Below are 5,585 nucleotides of genomic sequence, written 5' to 3'. Positions count from 1 at the left end.
CTCCTCCTCTGCGACAACGCCTGCCGACCAGCCCTCCTCTACTCTGTTGTAAACTTCTCTTCCATACTTGCCACCATAGCCAGCAGCTTAACCACCACCACTACTGTCCTTTGCTTTATCAGACTGACTGTACAGTCTGTCTGCCTCTCTCTCTCTCTCTAGTCTGAGCCACTCTGAAACGCAGACAAGCGACGCCACCAGGCAGACTTCACAATCACACTCCACCTTTCACAATAAGAGCTCCCTCCTCCGCTCCTCGCAAGCTCACACAAAAAAAAATCATTAAAAACAAAATAATAAAATAGTAATTACATATTAATTACATATACGTATATACATATACATATATGTATATATTTTGTATAACCTTATTAATATGGGAGTGGGAAAATATGCTATAGCTTGATGCAAAATTATGTTGATTTATTATTGGAAATCAATTAACAATCCAAAACAATGACAAATCCATCAAATGGTAGTGCATTAGCGTAAAAACAGGCGGCAGCAGATGCAGATGGGAATAATGATCTGCAAAATTTACTTAGTAATATAATATGAGTAATGTAGTAGTACACACACACACACACACACACACACACACACACACACACACACACACACACACACACACACACACACACACACACACACACACACACACACACACACACACACACACACGCATAAGATATATAATTCGTTCTGTCAAACTCACCAAAAAATTACAAATATGTTGTTTTGCTGTTCCAATCGGGCAAACTCACATACAATATATCTTATATCGTTTCATTTTGTTTTCGGTTTCTTTCTTTCTTTCTTTCTTTAATTTCAATTATTTTAAAATCAATTTTAACAAATAAGTCAAATATCAGGTCAAATAGTTTGCACTCAAATATAATCTGGACGTTACCACGCACTAAACCATAACCATAAGCTTGTAACATACATGATTTTAAAGTAGCCTATCCTTGTTGTATAGCGACATCTCCTGGCTAGTAGCCACACTGTTCTGTCGATGGAGTGTTATTTAGTCAGGAAAATAGAAACGGGATATAGGCCTAAGCCAATCTTCCCCTCAACTCTGACAAATATAGAAATGGAACCAAATGGACTCATTAGGGTCCATTTGGTTCCATTTTGTATACTGTCAGAGTTACAGACTTGAAAGGATCAATTTAGACCGCCCTAAAGAAACCCAGAGAGTCCCTGGAACCCACTTTGAGAACCACTGGCCTAAGCAACAAACGTGGTGAGTGAGTTTTGGATTTGAAATGTCGAACACTTATTTGAATAAAATGGAGCAACCTGTACCTGGGCTGGGTTCCTTTTTTATTCCTGTTGTGGCATGACGAAATTGAAAAGAACAGGCTAAAGCTAGATATTGACAGGGCGATGCAGCAATATTGAAATATACAAGTATGGTTATTTTCCTTAATAGAAATATGGATGTTATGTTGACTAAAAACAAACCAATTTACTAATACAATTAACTCAATCTAATCCAAGCAGACAAAGTGGGACCAGACCACATGGAAGCTGTAGCAGACAGTCAAGAAAGAAGGTGATGGCCATGGTTCATGTCAGGGTTGGTGGCCGATGACAATTTGCTGTTTCAAGATTCAAGACGGTTCAGTTATGAAGGTAAGCAGGAAATGCTGGTGTGCCATGTTCAGCAGGACTGTGCTAACAACACTATACAAGATAACAACAACAACAACAACAATAATAATCATAATAATAATAATAATAATTATTAGAATAATATATAATATAATATATAATAATAATAATAATGATAATACATGCAATTTATATAGCACTTTTAAATCGCTTTACAAAAAAAAACTACTTTGTCAGGAAAATAAAAGGCTAAAACTATAAGCAAGACAAAAAAAAAAACGTTTTAATTAGGTAGGGAATGCGAGTCTGAGGTGGGTTTTGAGTGTGGTTTTAAACATGGCTAGGGTGGGGGCAGCTTTGAAGTGAGTTGGGAGCAGGGCGAGGGGGGGGCTCTCGGGGTCCTCCCCCCGAAACTTTTTAACAGAGGAGATGTAATTTCCTGTGTTCTGGTGAATTTTGTGAGTTTGATACTTTTATCAGGCTTGCTTTACTAGCATTGGATAATGATGGGTACAATTTCATTCCCTAAAAACCTAAAAGTAGGCCTACAGAAATTGATTTGATGACTGAAGCAATTTAAGACCCATCATTTTTTTATTTTACTTTTTTTAAATTTTTATCCCGCGATTTTTGTAACCCATTTTTTTCACCCGGTGCCAATTTCCTAAGTGATCCTGGGCACTACACCAGCCCTACACCAGTATTACACCTGTCACCCCACAGTAGGGAGGCCAGGGCCGAGCTCATGCTTCCTTCAGGCATGAGAGCCAACTGACCTTCTTGTCACCTGACAGGGGGGAGTTTCCCTGGTTGGACGTAGCGCGTGGAAGGAACACGTTATTCCAACCAGTTCCCTTCCCCTCCATCAGGCGCCCCGGCTGTCATGGGGGAGGCGGTATAGTGACCAGGATTACTACATGTTTTTGTGAGGGTATTAACTACCCTAGGAGACACGGGGAGAACATGCAAACTCCACACAGAGTAGGCCCTTTCGCCAACCCCACCTAGGGTATGGGCGCTGATGACGCGGAGGAGAAGACACGCCCCCAGTGCCCACAGCGGCCCCCGGCGGGAATCGAACCCAGGACCTTCTAGCTGTGAGGCGACAGCGCTACCGACTGCGCCACCGTGCCCCTTTTAAGACCCATCATTAATAATAACCATTCATTACTTGATTGATTGATTGATTGATTGAATACTTTATTAGCAGTTTTAAAAAAAAAAGCACAGGAAGGTACAGTTCAATACAAGGTCAGCTAAGAGGATTTTAAAGCCAAGAAAGCCTATGGCTTGTTTCCATTGGGGTCCTTTGTACTCAATTCATAGATACATTTAATGACAGACAAATATACTACTATGCAAAACATCATATAAACAGTTTGAAAACAAAAACAAAAATATGTACAGTAAACATGTTTGAGGGGGGGGGGGGCTTCATGGCTTTTGGTTGGGCATTCCACATTTTTGTGGCATAGCAGGAGAACACATTTAACCCCTTGTTAGTGCCAAATCTGGGTTGGATGTGATTAATGGAGCTTCCTCTGGTGTAGTGATTGTGGACTTCATTGACGTTTGTGAAGTACTTTGACAGGTACATTGGTGTCTTTGCGGTGTAGTATCTTGTAGACCAGGCCCTTTGCAAGTTGCTGTATTCTGTCCTCAACCCTGAGCCATCCGACCCTATAGCAAAGTGAGCAGGGGTTAGATGAGTTGTAGAAGTAAGGCCTTTGTGGTGTTATGGTACCATGAGGTGCATTCATAGTCGAAGTAACCTAGGATGAGTGCTCCTGTTAGAGTCCTCAAAGTATTCTTACTGACCAGAGAGGAGATCCTGTACAAAAATATAGTGAATATCTCTGTATGATTGCATGCACTGATGACACCCCCCGAACGGGGGGTCTGGGGATCCTCCCCCAGAAACATTTTAACATAGTAGATTTTCCTGTAGATTTTCCTGTGTTCTGGTGAATTTTGGGAGTTTGATACCAAATGAAGGACAAATCCATCAAAAATTACAATCCAGGAGTCTAGAAGGAGATGTGATCGAAATCCAGGAGACTCCATTTGCTCCATTTTGCAGGTTTCTTTTTTGGAGATCCACTGTTCCGACTGACTTCCCACTTGGCGCATCACGCCCTCGAGTCCTCGCCGATTGAAGTCGGTGGCCCCTCAACCAGATCTCCATCTATGCCTATATATATATATATATTGGTCGGATCAGCAGTTCTGGACAACCGCCTATCCGATTTGATTCGGCAATACAGTTTTGCCAGTCAGGAAATGACCCCACCCCCTACTCAGACCAGGTGAATGTTACATCCTAAAGGATATAAAATGTTACATCCTATATTGAAATTGCCTAGAGGGTGGGTCGACAGTGGGTGGACAGTGGACGTTACAAACGTATCCAGACTTGCGGGGCGCACCATTGCTCCAACAAATTCCATCAGAATAGCCACTCCATGGGTAACATCATGTGGCCCCGGGGGCCCGGCCAGCACACCTTTCTAGTTTTCTTTTTTGACCAATTCCCTCTAAATTAGTTACATGTCATTTAGGAGAGTGTAATTGGCATGTGAAATTATTGGGCCTATAAAAAGGTATCCATATAGGCTACAGTATCAAATCAACACCAAATTCGTCAACGCTATTTCTCCCAGTGGATTCCTCAGGTTCCGACGGCCGCAACCCATGAGCTGTGTTGGGGCAACCACACTTGCAATTTACCGAAATTGCACCTTTCTAGTTTTGTTATAATGGTGCAGTCCCTCCCCTTCAGGGACTGCCCTGTCAGCAGCTGCTCCCATGGCACCATTCAGAGCTCCTTGCTGCTCCTCATGCCTCCCTTCCCCTAACTCTCCCTCCCATCCTCTCACTCCCTCTCTCTCTTTCCCCTCCTTTGCCCCTTCACAGCATTGCAAATCAGGCCTTCCGCACTCTGCTAGCCCCACAACCCTCGTGTCTGACAAACTAGATGCCGTTACTTGTGATGTGTGTTGGCATTCTCGGCAGTCACTTTACAAAATAGTTTGAGGCAGCCACTTGGCAAGATTGGCTTGTTCAGATAGACATGATGTCAAAATCAGGACCTACAGTATCATTGAAGGAACACACAGGTTCTCTTACATGACTAGAATCAGAATCAACTTTATTGTCACATCACAGGTTTACAGGTGTAAAACAGAAATTAGTTTTTGTATAAGCTCCATCGTTTTTGTTATTTCCATAAAAAAGAAAGGGAAGAAGAAGGGAGGGCAATAGGGGGAAATTATCTATATATTTACACATAGTATCTGAGGTAAGACATAAGGTGTGGTAAGTACCTGAGGTAAGACATAAAGGTGTGGTAAGTACCTGAGGTAAGACATAAAGGTGCGAGAAAAAACGAAAGAAAGAAAGAGTTGTACATGGGATTAAGGTGCAATGTGTCAGCGTGTGTCGACCGCATAGTCCACATAAGGTAACTGACACTGGTATAATCCGCAGGTAGGTCCATTAGGAAGGGCAAAGAAAAAGTCCAAGTCACTGTCCCTGCATACAGGCTAGCTCTCTCTAGGGGCTCGTCTGAGGACGACCTAGAGATACAGTACCTACAAAATTAAGCAATTTGGGGGGAGATGGTTATGGTTTGTGTAAACTATGTGGCCAATCTCCTATGTACCCTCACAAAAAACATGCAGTAATCCTGGTCACTATACTGCCTCCCCCTGGTCAGCCGGGGCGCCTGATGGAGGGGAAAGGAACTGGTTGGAATAACGTGTTCCTTCCACGCACTACGTCCAACCAGGGAAACTCTCCCCTGTCAGGTGACAAGAAGGTCAGTTGGCTCTCATGCATTGAAGGAGGCATGAGCTCGGCCCTGGCCTCCCTAGGTTGGCAGAGGGAAGGTAGTGCCCAGGATTACATAGACAATTGGCACTGGGTGTAAAAAATAGGGTTACAAAATCGTGGGATAAAAATTTAGA

Source organism: Gymnoscopelus braueri (assembly GCF_963280865.1).
Source record: "Gymnoscopelus braueri genome assembly, chromosome: 12".
NCBI classification, from domain to species: domain Eukaryota; kingdom Metazoa; phylum Chordata; class Actinopteri; order Myctophiformes; family Myctophidae; genus Gymnoscopelus; species Gymnoscopelus braueri.
This window is presented reverse-complemented; position numbering follows the sequence as displayed.